The sequence below is a fragment of the Panthera tigris genome, chromosome B2 (assembly GCF_018350195.1).
Source record: "Panthera tigris isolate Pti1 chromosome B2, P.tigris_Pti1_mat1.1, whole genome shotgun sequence".
Lineage (NCBI taxonomy): Eukaryota > Metazoa > Chordata > Mammalia > Carnivora > Felidae > Panthera > Panthera tigris.
Genome location: NC_056664.1, coordinates 37,370,116 through 37,385,247, shown reverse-complemented (window position 1 = coordinate 37,385,247; position 15,132 = coordinate 37,370,116).

The following is a 15,132-nucleotide window of genomic DNA, read 5'->3' as shown; positions in this document are numbered from 1 at the left end:
CTGACAGTAACTTTAATATTTATGAGATATTCTTAAATAATGGATGCTTATTGCTGAAATTTTTTTTTCTTTCTTGCCTGATTTGCTTACTATAGCCAAACCTTAGCTCCATTTAAATTTAACTTTTACTCATTGAATGCCAGCTCCCTGGTAGGCACTTGAGGGAAAAAGCAGACATATTCCCATTGCGCTGAGCATATAGTCTAGCTGGGAGGGGGATTGGTGGACAAAACAAAACAAGCAATAGCAATAATAGAGTGAGATGTGGTGCCTAGCTGGCTCAGTTAGAAGAGCATGCAACTCTTGACCTCAGGGTTATGAGTTCAAGCCCCACGTTGGGTATAGAGATTACTTTAAATAAATAATTTTAAAAAATAATAGAATGAGGTAAGTTTCAGTTTTAGGAGCGTACAGAGGGGATGTTCTCATGAAACACACTTTGTAGCCAACCACGTGTGTTCCAGCCCTTGCTGAAAATTCTTCTGATCTGAGGAGCAGCTTTGTCTAGCCCTTTGCTGACTGGCACTTTGGCTGTCCCTCAGAAGCCTCACTTGACCAGAAGTTCTCTATAGTTCACGAAGAAGTACTTTCTTTCTTTCTTTTTTTTTTATTTAAAAAAAATTTATTTTTATTTTTTTTGAGAGAGAGATAGAGCATGAATGGGGGAGGGGCAGATAGGGAGACACAGAATCCAAAGCAGGTTCCGGGCTCTGAGCTGTCAGCACAGAGCCCAACACAGGGCTCGAACTCACAAACTGAACCATAAGGTCATGACCTGAGAGGAAGTCAGACACACTGACTGAGCCACCCAGGTGCCCCACAAAGAAGTATTTTCTTCTGTGACTTCTGTCTCAGCTGGGCCTCTGGAAAGTATGGGAAACAGGTGAACCCCTATTAAACAGGCAAGGTTTGATCATGTTTCAGATACATGATTTTGTTTCCAGATTTATTTTCTTCAGGCTTTCTTCATTTCCCTGGATATTTTACTTGGGCTTTGACATTTCATAAAAGCCAAATACAAGGAATATCCTTATTCAGAGACTCACTACAATGCCCCGCTCAATAAGCATTGTTCTAGGAAAGAATTCTCATTTTTAAAATGTGTAATTCAGGGGCTCCTGGGTGGCTCAGTAGGCTGAGTGTCCAACTTCAGCTCAGGTCATCAACTCGAGGATTGTGAGTTCGAACCCTGCATTGGGCTCTGTGCTAAAAGCTCAGAGCCTGGAGCCAGGCTGCTTTGGATTCTCTCTCTCTCTCTCTCTCTCTCTCTCTCTCTCTGTTGCTCCCCCACTTTCTCTCTCTCTCAAAAATAAAGATTAAAAAATTTGTTTTAAAAATGTGTAATTCAAACTTTTACTTAAAACAAAGCACCTGTAACTCCAAATTGAGAACACATGATCCAATTAGCAATCTCAGCAAAGTGGAGACTCTGCTTGGCATAGAAGAGACTCAGCTTAGGAGTGGATCCCACTAGCATCTTTAAAAATGTAGCTGTTTATAATGAGGTGGAGCTTGATTGCCTTAAGCCCATCTTTCATGGGATTTTCTATGCACGATCTGTCACCTCTCCTTGCTCACCTCTCACCAAAGGTTGCATGTAATGACAGCATTAACTTCTAGGAAAAGTGGGGTGTGAACCAATTAAATGCGTGGCAGGGGAGAGAGGAAAGGACAGTATGTATTTGCTGTTCTTATCAGACCATTAAGCTTTAGGTGCAGTCTTGATTTCCTGAATTTAGAAAGGCCTATTGATCTCAGAATTTCCACTCAGGGCCCGACCATTAGCTCAGCAAGCAGCTTCCATTAAAGGCTGCTTCTGTCACCAGGGAACTTGAAATCCCAGAGATGCATTCAGTCCCTATGATTGCTGTGTGCACTGTGCATAGGTGAGGTCATTTCTGTCCAAATCTTACAAGTAAATTGGCTTTTGCTTCTATTCACATTGTCCCATCTTGTCTACTCACAGAGACTGTTAAATGAACCTCTACTTATAGGGCTGGAATGGACCCCAAAATGCTATCAAATGCATCCCCCTTGCCTTGGGCAAGGACCGCATTTATTCCTGACCAAATATTTTTTTTCCTGGTGACCCCTAAAGAAGAAGAATCCGGGTACAAGATTTAGGCACTTCTTAGGAAATTCTTAACCGAAAGACTTGACCCCCAATGCCACCGCAGGTTATTTCTTATCTAATCTCAGGGGACATGGAACATCCTCCAAACTGGTGAACTGTTACTCTGTTCTCGCTCAGTTTTCTCTGTTCTTCAGACTAAATCATCCGCATTGTACCTCTGGACAATCACTTTCAAACTAACCCTGACACATTCTGAGGGTTCCAGTTCAGGGCAGAGGTGAATGTCACAGTTTGTGGGTACAATGACTTTTCTCAAAAACTCTAGAGTTGTAACAGTGATGATCTGGGCATATGTATTTTGTGCTATTAGGATTGTACTTTGAGTCTAGGAGGTCTTTGACATTTGCCTTTTGACCGATCTCTGCTCGTAAGCTCTGTGCTAAAATCAAAAGAATAAAAAATAAAGGAAGTTACACAATTGACAAAACCAATGATCGTCATCTGGGCAGAAGAAAGTGAAGTTTTGTGTTTTGTTTCCTGCCACTCACACTGTTAACCAATATTTCTATTTAGGCTTGGCGCTGCTGGGGAACCCATAAGTGAGCTTGGGCAGACAGTGCATCCACGGTAAGAGCCAGGATACCTGGTGGAGCTGGGATGCCAGTGAGCATCTTGCCACCAGGGGGTAGCATAGAGCTGCTGCTATACATCCTGGTCCCTTCTCCCCACACTTGGTAACTTATGTAATGTGGAAAACCCACTGGGATGTTTATCTGAACCATTTGTGATGCTTTTTCGGATGTTCTTTTCACTTCAAGATTCACAAAGGAAAGGGCTCATCAAAGGTCCTGGAAAAGGCACGGAAAGCTACCAGAAGTGATTTATACCAATATTTTAAAATAAAACAACAACCCCCCCCTCTAGACTTAGCAGGCAGTATTGCCCATCTGCCCATCTTTATCCATTTATCCATCAGTCTGTCTTCAGGTTTGGGTCATTTCTTATGAAGAGAATCAAAAGCCTAACATAGTATCAACTGTGGATGTTGGTGGAGCAACTGATCTTTTCTAGGCCAGGTGCCCAGCTCTGATGATCAGTTATCACATTGATAATGAAGGCAAAGTCCCTTTTTTCAAGGAGCTCACAATCAAATGGAAGGGGCAGCCAATAATCAGACAGTTACCACAGGATAGTGTGGTAAGTGCTATGAGAGTGTGCAGTCTAAATGAGGGCCAGAGCAGAGAAAAAGAGGTTTCAGAACCCTAGGGTCAAGAAGGGCCTCCTGAAGGTGATATTGTATTGAGTTTGAAAGAGCATCCGGTACTCCCCAAAAAAACAGGGGCAAAAGGGCTTTTTAGTCACAGGAAACCACCTGGCAAAAAGGTGATAATCTGGAGGGAGAATTGCTTGCTTGGGAAAAAGTGATGCATTCTGAGAACATATATTATTTTTTCCAACTGGTTGTTAACATATATATAAGCTATTGATTTTGGTGTATTAATTTTGTTATAGCTCTTGTCCTTGATTGAGTTTTCTTACTAATTATAATGGTGTTTTACTCGTTTTCCTGGATTTTCCATGTAGATAATTATTTTCTTTTCCAGTAATATAAAATTTAACTCCTCTTTTTCCAGTTTTTTTGCCTCTTGTTTTTTCCTCTTTGTCTAATAACATTGGCTAGAACATCCAGAAAAATGTTAAATCAGAATGTTAGTCAGTGATGTCTTTGTCTTGTTCTTGACCTTAATGAGCATGCTTTAGTATTTTCCCATTAAGCATGATGCTGTCTCTGGGATAAATGGAGAGATAATTATTCATCTGTATTTATGTTATTAAAAGTTTTTTTTTTTCCTTCTTAAATTAAGAATGGATTTCACATTTCACAAAATATCTTTCAGTGTAGTGGAGATTATATGACTTTTCTCTTTGACCAATTAATGTAATCAGTTATATATTTACACGTATTAAACCATCCTTTTATTCCTGGAATGAGTGACCCTTGATTTTAATGTACTGTTCTTTTATTTTTTTTAATTTTTTAAGTGTTTATTTATTTTTGAGAGAGAGAGCAAGCAGGGGAGGGGCAGAGGGAGGGGGAGAGAGAGAGAATCCCAAATAGGTTCCTCACTGTCAGGGCAGAGCCAGACACAGGCCTGGAACCCACAAACCACAAGATCATGACCTGAGCCAAAATCAAGAGTCAGATGCTTAACTGACCAAGCCGCCCAGGTGCCCCTGAACTGTTCTTTTGGTACTTAGTTAAAATATTAATAGTTAAAATTAACTTTTTAAAATATCTCTGTTAATACTTTTAATCCATAATTTTCATGAGATTATAGTATTTTTTAAGTATTTTCAGGTATTGGAATATATAAAAGCATAATTTTTAGGTCTTCATTAAAAATTATTCCCTTTTATCATTATAAAAAAACATCTCTGCTTTCTTTATTACTTTTGCCCTGAATTCATCCTTATCTGATAGTAAGATTGGGACCCCTGCTTGCTTTTTTTTTCCCCCCCATGGTAGTCTTTTATTTGTTTATTTTTAAAATAAAATTTATTGTCATATTGGCTATCATACAGTGTGTACGGTGTGCTCTTAATTTGGGGCTAGATTCCCATGGTTCATCGCTTCCATGCAACAGCCAGTGCTCATCCCAAGTGCCCTGCTTTCTTTTTTGAATTTACCAAGTCTGCCTCTGTCCATACTGTGGTTTTCAGCCTGAGTCATTTTTTTTTTTTAACGTTTATTTATTTTTGAGACAGAGAGAGACAGAGCATGAACGGGGGAGGGGCAGAGAGAGAGGGAGACACAGAATCGGAAGCAGGCTCCAGGCTCTGAGCCATCAGCCCAGAGCCTGACGCGGGGCTTGAACTCACGGACCGCGAGATGATGACCTGAGCCGAAGTCGGACGCTTAACCGATTGAGCCACCCAGGTGCCCCCTGAGTCATTTTTATCAGGTGTGTTGCTTGTATATAGACAGTAGTTGGATTTTACTCTATAATACATTGTGAGAATATTTCTTTTATTAGGTGAGTTTCACCCACTTATATTTATTGAAACCTTATCTATCTCATCACATTTTATGTTATGCTTTGTGTTTATATTGGTAATTTTACCACATGGTCTCTGGTTTTGTTTTAATTTTTTTCCCTTTGTGTGTGTGTGTTTCTTTCGATAATTTGGAAAACTTATATTTCTGTTCCAAAGTTATTGGGTTTTTTTTTTTTTTTTACTTTAATGGCTTAATCCTTTCACATTTTAGGCAGTATTTATTAATATCATATGAAAAATAAATATAAGAAGTTAGTATTTCCCCCTTTTCCCTACTTCTCTCTGCTCATCAGTTGTCAATTCTACTGACTGGTTAATTGACTTTACATTTTTAAATATAATTGTAAACTGTTACTTGATTTTTTAGCCTTAAATTACAGTCACCTTGACTATGAAGGATGAGGAACTCAACACACCTATGCTGCTTTACACCTCCTATCCATTTTCCTTTCCTCATTTTATTAATTATACCATTACTATATTTAAATTAACAAGAGCTACATTACGTTCTCTAATCATAATTTATACATTTGTTTTTGTCTTAGTCCTACCTATAATTGATTTTTTTCACTTAATGATAAGCTATGAATAAATTCTCATGTCTGTCTTCTACAATATTGATTTTGACAGCTGCCAATATCACTGCATAGATAAATGTATCCTTTATTTAGCCAATCCCCTATTATTAAACATTAAGTTGTAGCCGGTGTTCACTAGTATGAATAGTATAAATAGGCTAACCTCTTTGAAATTGAAAACTTCAATTCAAAGTTTGAATTGAAATTTCTACTGTTAGAAAAGAGTAATTAGAGGCCAGTCAAGACAGTGGTCTCAAACTACAGTGACCATTCACATCTCCTGGGGATCTTTTTAAAATGAGGATTTTGGTTCTGTAGGTCTGGTCCAGGGCCTAAGATTCTGCATTTCAAGTAAGCTCCAAGGTGGTGCTGATGCTACAGGTGTTCAGACCATACTTTGTGTAGCAAGATCTTTGAATACATTTTATGTCTGGAATTTTGCTTGAATGAAAAAAAATGCTAGAAAACATAGTCTGTAGCATTGCTTCTTGGGTCTTATGACACATTTAAAATATTAGGTTTGTCTCAATTTATAGCATATTATTATTTGTGAATGTTCATTTTGCAGTTTTTTTTTAATGCACCTGCAAGGTTACCTTAGGTTATACATCTGCTCACTTGCCTGGGCCTATCAGGGCCGTGTTCATGGCAGCCTATCAGATGTGCACATCGCTGTCACGTGGGAAAAAAGGCTGAGAACCTGAGGACCAGCAACAAAGCAGAGTTCAGGCAGGCACACTGGAGTGAATTGGTGAGAAAGAAGTCTTATAAATGAAGTCTTATAAACTCCTAACCCTTCGGCACGTGTCTTTCATTTGGTGATTGGTTGGCTATTTATTGGTTTTATCCTAAAAGGCCCTAAGTGATCTGGCTCCTTCTTGCCTTTCCCAGTTATATTCACTTCCTTCATGTTCATCATACACAAGGGTTTAGCAAAAATGGTTTGGCCTTTCTCTGTACGGGGCCAGACAGAAAAACTTTTGTTGATCATACTGTCTCTGCCACAACGACTCAGCTTGGCTATTATAGAGCCAAAGCAGCCATACGTGACAATATGTGAACAGATGAGAATGCCAATAAAACTTTGTTTATAAAACCAGGCAGTGAGCCGTAGTTTGCTGACCCCTCCTCGAACACACACAATAAGCTTCTGCTTCAGGGTTTTTCCACTAGCTGTTCCTTTGCTTAGAACTCACTTCCCCTAGATGATCCTGGGACTTTTTTCCCTTGCTCCGGTCATATCTTTCTGCTGTCACATCATCCGAAAGACCTTCCCTGTCCCTCTGCCGCCCCCTCCCCGACCCCCAAGTACAAGATAGCACCACTCCTCCATATCTCCATGTCCTTTTTTTTTTATTTTTACCTCTCTCCTATGGGAAATACTATATTTCGTTGCTTTACTAATAATATCGATCATATTTGGATAATTTCTAGAGAAAAGCATATGCATTTATAGGCAGAGTATTTTTATACATTTAGCAGTTCCTTTGCAGTGAACCAAAATAGATTTGTTATGCAGAGTTTGTTTTAATCATATTCCTTCTAATGATTTGCCCCCCTGAGACTTAGACTGACTTCAGCAGTGCTAAACATACCATATGGCGAAATGGCACAGGATGATATGAAAACATTGCTTTGTTCTAAAGTCTTATCAGTGAAAAAATGTCTTTGGCTATTCTGGCTCTTCTAATGGGTTATACCAGGTTCTGCACCTATATGTGATTTTCAAACTATTTATGGAAAGAGGAGAATTTCCTACACATTCATACGTTTCCCAGAAGCAGAGGAAGCCTCATGCCTGATGAAAGGCTGGTAAATGCAGGGTGAGTAAGGGAATCAGGAGGACATTTACTAAGGAGAGATGATCAAATGGGAAATTCACATTAGGACTTGATAGCTTTGGAGGATCCAGCCCCAGAGAGGAGAGAGGGGTTGGATTCCAAAAAGTCTACACAGGGTGTCCGTGATCTTGCTGCAGTCTTTGGAAATCTGTATCAGTGCACCATTTTGAGTACAGCTGAAGAAAGTCTCTTCATGTGGGCTGCTGTGCACATTTGGGGGCATTGCTGGGTTTCAGGTGACGCCATACCCTCAGGGGCTGTGTACCACAGATGCAGAATGTCTCAAGAGCGGTTGGCATTTCTTATGTGAGGAGTGACACCAAGACTTAACGCAGTGAGGGAAACAAGAAGCAAAGGTCGCCTCCTGCTAGAAGAAGGGCCGTATCTGAGAAGCAGGCACAATTCAGGGCCAGGAGAACATGAGAAAACGTGGTTGCAGCTGACGCCAAGACTGCATGAAGGTGGCATCTTTTCTGGACTTGTGGCCTCATCATGCTTTGGTTGGCAGGCTTCATGAACTTTACCACTTCCTGAAAGAAGGTGCTTTTGTAAATACCTTATGTAAAGTATGGTGTTATGGATGTTTTTCCTGATGGCTAAGAATAGTCCAACACAGTATAATTTGTAATGTAAGCTGATTCTTTTATATGAGATGTCTTTTCATCTGATTTTTTTTACTGTACCTTTCTAAAGGATGCTGTTGGAAGGACATTGGCTTAGCTTAATCAGAGTGAGATGTCTTTACTTTTGTGTGTATCTCCCACATTTTGGTTCTCCTGATCTCCATTTCCCACACCAGAACTTGAAAGATGAAAGAGCTTGAGGGCGGTTTCATTGTATAGTGACATCTAATCGGTAGATATCAGTGGGGTTCAGTAAAACCATAAATTTAATTTCCTAAGCATTTTTTTAAATGTTTATGTATCTATTTATTTATGAGAGAGAGACAGAGACAGAGTGCAAGCAGGGGAGGGGCAGAAAGAGAGGGAGACGCAGAATCTGAAGCAGGCTCCAGGCTCTGAGCTGTCAGCACAGAGCCCGATGCCGGGCTCAAACTCACAAACTGTGAGATCGTGACCTGAGCTTAAGTTGGACGCCTAACCAACTGAGCCGCCCAGGAACCCTGATTTCCTAAGCATTTTTAAAGTTATGAAGCTTTCGAGAGTTATGAAGCTTTCGACAATATTTGGTCGTAAAATACCTGTCTCTATAAGCCAGAAATGTACATAAATGGTTCTAGATTGTTGAAGATAGGACCTAAAAGGTAAAGTAACTGTGACCTTTTTGTTGTGGTTGTTAAATGTGTGTAGTTAAGGTGCCCAAGTCCTGAGCTGTGTTTCTAATTCCTTAGAAGTAGAATTAGAATAATTCCTTAGGTCATATGGAACTGACAAGTCTTATATAAACTGTATTTATTATTTCAAGTCCTTGCTCTTTCACTGTAGAGATATGGAAAGTTAAAAAAAAAAAAAAGTTGCTTGCAAATCTCCTCTTGGTGTTACCTGCCTGCTTCCACCCCAGAGCAGTCCATCTCCTGGCACGGGACTGCTCAGGGTTTGTAATTCTCAGCTATTGATTTTATTCTTGGAGGTTGCAACACAGATCAACCCTGAGGTCCGTTGGTCCTACATGAGAAGGAGCCACAGTAATTCATTCTACCACTGGTGCCTGTATCAGTGGGAGAAATAATAAAAAATCTGTTGGACTTACTCTAGGCTGTGATCTTTTTCTCTTTCTAAAATGATTATGTTAGTTAAAATGAGCCTTTGGACAAAGAAAAGAATCTACCAAGGTTTAAGATCAGAAAACTCTTCAGGGAAAGAGCTCAGATTTATGGAAGAAGGAGTTAAAAATACTGGCTGGAGATGGGGCTCCTAACTTGGCTCCCTATAGCTTCCCACTGGTAATTCCCATTATTTTTTTTATTGTTTACTTATTTATTTTGAGAGAGAGGGAGAGAGCACAAGCAGGAGAGGGGCAGAGATGGAGAGAGAGAATTCCAAGCAGGCTCCACACGGTCAGCACAGAGTCTAAGATGGGGCTCAACCTCATGAACCATGAGATCATGACCTGAGCCAAAATCAAGAGTCAGATGCTTAACCGACTGAGCCACCCAGGCACCCCTAGTAATTCCCATTCTTTTTTCCACCTCCACAATTTCCTTGTGTCTTTTACTACAGCTCTTTCCCACATTTAAAGGTCTGTTTTTTTTTTTTTTTCTTTATTTACTTTTTTATGTTAGGGCCTCATCATCTTTCCCACCTACTCTTCCCACCTTTGGGGACACTCAATTTCTACTTCTTCCTTGTCCCAGTATTGGTTCTGTTTTTCCATGCTCTTCAATATTTTGCCTACATTGTTTTCTATTCCAGGTTGCACTGCTGGGGTTTTCTCCCCACTAGTTCCAGTAAGGGAGACCCCACTGTTTTCAGTATTGTCTTTATTGTGTGTGTACATGCATGTGTGTGAGAAAGAGGGTGGTGGAGGGAGAGAAGGGAGGGAGGGATTGAAAGACACTGCATTGCACATGCCTAAGGCATATGTTTTTGAGGGGGTAGTGAGAGGAGATTTGGCGGTGGGAGCCAAACACTTGGGAATGCTTCTATACAAGGCATATGAGTGACATTCTTCACAAATGCTATTTGGAACTCAGTTATCCCCATCTGTGGGGCATCAGTCCCTGGAATGTGGCTCTATATTGCATGTGACCACGAGTGAGTCTGAAGGCCAAAAATTCTCATTTATTTCCTCCAGGAGAGCAGGGAAACTGCCCTTATCCCTTGTTCAGGCTGAGGTTAAGACCTGTTAGGCCCAAGTGCACCCTCTTTTCCTGAGGTTGTATCTGTCTGGCTTCCCTACAGATGTGGTGGTCATTATTGGTTTGGGCAGGTGTCTTCGTTGGGATGGGGAAGGGAGAGAAAGGTCTGAGATCCATCTTTCTTGTGCTGCTGAGTGGTGGAGTAAAGACATAGAACGCTGAGAACATCACAGGAGAGTGAATGAAGTCAAAAGCAAGACTGATGCAGACAAGCCAAAATGCAGATATTCTGTCTGCAGATACCAGGAGAAACGACATCTCATGTGCTCTCAGAGTAAGAATTATTATTAGGTTTGAAAGAGACAATCCCCAAAGTGTGTCTAAAAAACAGGTGTGTTTTAGGAAACCTTCAGATGAGCACATTGATCTTCAAATGGGTAGCTGAAATGGTGGCGGAACTGGGGAGAATCTGCAATTCCTCTGCTCTTCTAAAAAGAGTCGGCTGCAAGCTCGGAGAGCGAGCGATTACTTAAACTGGAGAGAAGTTCATTTTTTCTGAAGATGAATCTCTAAACAGCAGCTCCATTCAAATTCTGTGGCTACTTTGCAAACAAGGCTTGTGCTTTTATGACATTAAAAAAAAATGGACTTAATGGACTGAGTTCATTTAGACAGGGGAGATCAAATGAATGAGCGGAATTAGAATACGCGTCCATTTGGCCATCAGTCATTGTTTAAGCCACTCGACCACCCAACTTCTCTAATTAAATGGCAGCGCAGTCCCTGTATAAGGGCTGCGACGGGTAAATTAGTACTCGGTAAGTGCTTTGAAGATGAAAATCACGACATGAGTAATGAGCAAGGTTTTTTTTCTTGGGCTGGAAACGGCATCTTTTGTGTTTTCCCACTGCGCCATGAGTCACCTGGGCTGGACGCTGCAGAAAACCTCCTCTCCCGAAGGAAGAGCAAGAGAGACACAGTAATGACAGGCCTTTATTTGACGTTTACAAGGCAAATTAGGGAAGAGCCTGAATCCGTTTCACATCTGTGCAAGGAATTATAACACCATACACGTTTGCTACCTATATATGCAGGGTGTATTTTATATGAATTTATACATTAGGAAGTTGCATGAAAATTATCTTGTTTAAACATTCATGAGGAGCAAACATCCCCCAAGAGCACTGAAGACAGAAACCCAGCTTTGTCCCTCCCGAGAGCCTGGCTCCCCTCTCTCTTCTCGCATTTAAAGCTCCGCATCGAATCCCCTCCAAAACCAAGGGGATGTGGAAGTTTATCTGCTTTGAGGATGTGATCACTTTTACTGGGAGGAGCTTCAAATTGCAGATTTGGATGTGAAGTGTGGACCATTTGGCAAGGTCCAGCCCTATGGGTCTGGGGCGGATCTTGCTCCCTTGCAAGGAAGCCAAGACCCTAACTTGTTATGTGTTCCAAACTTTGCTGGGAGTTTTCACCACATTCAAACATTCTCATTTATATATGTTTTCCTTCTCCCGGATTGCTTTGACACAGTGGCAATTAGTCATGCTCGATTGTCTGGGTTGACTAATTACTGATAGTTTTGACAGGCCTCATCAAAAAGGTTGCAGAGCCCCAGTGTAAGTTAGGATCCAAGCCCCTGGCTGCAATGCTCCTCGCTGTGCCAGAGTATGGAATGCGGTGCATCATTTCAGCCCTGGCAGTGCCTCACTCTCAGCTGCACCCCCAAATTGGTCACAGCTGAGAGAACAGCATTCCTAGCAAAGCTAGTTGGGGGAGGAGTGTGGGGAAGTTCATTATAGGGCTGGCAGGGGTGGGGGAGAAGGTAGTGTGGGGTGGCAGGGGTGGGGGAAGTAGTGTGGAGATGGGGAGGAGCTTGGGTGCATCAGAGAAAAAATGCACCACTGGATAAGGTCCTGAGAAACTGGCTTAAAATGGCCAAAGGGGAGAAGAGAAAACTCTCCCCTCTGATAGATTCAGATGTAGGTGAAGTCCAAGAGATTTGGGTCATTAATGGGAAAACAGTTATGCTTATCTGCTTCCTGCCAATCTGTATCCATTGACAGAGCAAAAGTAATTATAGATACTGTAGACACACTGTGGCATTAAGTGTTTGAATTACACTGCTTCACAACACTTCCTGATATGGCCCTCCAGGCGCGGCCAGAGAGCTGGTTTGAGCCAGCAGCTAACACTGTAGGGGCATGACAATGTTGTCTGGGGAAGTTTCCCACATTTTCTTTCCCCCCCAAAACTCCAGCAACAAAAAGAAAAAAAGCCTGAGTTGATACTCATTTGGTTTCTGTTGAGTACTTAGTATGTCATTCACATAGCTGTCTTAGCAGAGGAAGCAGGCATATTTCATTTGAGGGTTTTCATAGTTTGGCTCCTCATAGGACCCAAAAGCAGGGTCGGCACTCTAGAATCAATTCAGTGGAGGGAAAATAAACCTTTGGAATATATTTTACCTTCCCTGAGCACGTCGCAGGCATTAGCAATAATGGGAACCCTGTCTGCGCATGGAGAGGAAGCATCTACAGCTCAGGCCCCCGCCTATCTTCGCCCTGGGCTGTGCGGTCCCATGACCTTCACAGTGGGTGGGATGATTCTGGATTCATCATCTCCTAACTTTATGCTGCTATGCACAGGACACACACACACGCACACACACACACAATGTTCTTTCCTTATGGATGGAGACAGAAGCTGCTGAAACATGGCCCACACTGATGAGATTGAGCCTTTCAGGGGTAAATGTGAACTGACTCTCTTTGCCCTTGGTGGTGGCTGTGCCATCTTTGCTAGGCTAAAGCTGCCCAGTTTGCTAGTCTTCTCCAACTTCAGGGAGATGAGAGAGCCAAAGGGGGAGGCTTAGGACCTTTTTCCACTTCTTTTAGTTCACTCTGTGCAGCCAACAGAACAACTTGTCAAATAAGCACAGATGCATCAGGAAACCATTAAGCCAACCCATTAAAAGGGCACTGGATTCGCTATTCAAAGTGGCTCGCTTGCTGTTTCTATGTATATGTGTGCTCTGATGCATTTCAGTTTCTTAATTTTAAGACAAGGATGAGTGAGGTACTACAGTAGAGATAGTAAAGCACAGCCTTCCGCTCCTCTCAGGCTAAGTCACTGAGGAGACGGCATCTTCACTGGCTGATTTGTCTACCTTCGCTGTTGTATTTCTTTTTTAACAGAAACTCCAGATAAATAGTGCCAGCTTTTACTAAGAGCATCTTGAATGGCTCTTTTGTATTTCTTACCTATCCCTCCCAGAGGTCTCATTACACTCGGAGACCCAGCCCAGGACCGCCTAGCAAGTCATGTGCAAACCTCCCTCCTCTAGGTCAGGATAGGGGAGATGCCCAGGGTCTTTCCCTGCTCTGAGTCTTCAAGAGCTCCACTGGTGTGGGCTTCAGCGGGAATTGTATTGAGGCAATTGAAAATCACACGGGCCATCTGGAAAGTCATCTTGAAGGCAACTTTGCGATGTCAGCAGTTTGTTTCAGTTCTGGATTTAGCTGTTCTAAAGGGTGACGTAGTCAAGAGGAGTTGTCATGATGTCAGCCACTAAGAAGTGGAGCTGACCAGAGTGCTGAACCCAGTCTCTATTTACCAAAGTCCTCAGACCTTGCTGGCTGCACAGCTGATACACACATCACCCCCCCCCCAACCCCCACCAGTCAGCTATAGTACCCCCAGGACAGAGGCAGATAAGAGTGTGCAGAGCAAAAGCTCCACACTTATAGCAACATGCATGTAAACAGCTGGTGGAATTTGGGAGTACATTGCATGAGATAGTTCCCAGCTCTATTCGAGATATATTTGGCTTAGGAGAGCTCAAAAATTCTTTAGAGGGAGTTCACTGCCAATCAAATAAATATTAATAGTGTGGGTCTTGGAGCAAAGAAGATAGTTCTTCAGTATCTAATATGTATCTACAAAGGAAACAGTTCCTCAGTGTTACAAGGCTTGGAGCATGGGGTTTGAGGAGCCTTTTGAAATCAGGAAACACCAGTACCAGTTGGGAAAAGAACTCTATTTACAGTTTAAACCAAACTATCTGAGCTTCCCTGGTGCCTAACTAAACACCTTCTCCCTCCAATTTCTCCCCTTAACAATTTGTTTCTCTCAGGTTTTATCAATCTGGCTCTTTTTTTGTTGTTGTGCAGTGTATTGATTCTCAAAATCTTCCAGTTTACCCAGAACTGAAACACTTGTGCCAGAGCCATACCCCACATCAATTCACCAGTGCTCATCTCCCCTCTACCCACTCCAAAAACAAAGCCAAGGAGTGGTGCCTGTTGGAAAATCTTCCCTTATTCTGGGGAAGCAGGGGTGCTCCCGTCCCCCACTTCTCTACATTTTCTCCAGGAGTCAGTCTGCACAATTCATCTTTAGCCTGAGGTTCAACTTCCCCATTAACATAGACACAACACTTCACTGAAGCTGAAGTATAAGAAATTTTCTGCTTGATGTGTTTTATGTCCCATTATTATTTTCCCCGTACATCACATGGCTCTCTGAGAGGCACAGGAAAATATGTCTGGTGCAAGGCTTTGGGGAGGGTCCCCCACCACTTAAAAAGGGGAAGGAGGGAGAAATGGACTCATAAAGGAATTTATCCGAAGCTTCTCTCTCTGCCTTCCCAGGAGGTCGGGACTCCTAAGAGTTTTCTCCTGCTCTGGAAACTTCCTTTGCATCCACAAACTCCCTTGGATGGCTGTTTCCCTTTTGTCTGGGTCTCCGTGGTGCTGCTACAGGTCTGCCCTCTCACCATGGCTGGGGCAGGACTGATAGGTTTCTCCTCTCTAGCCTGTCTGC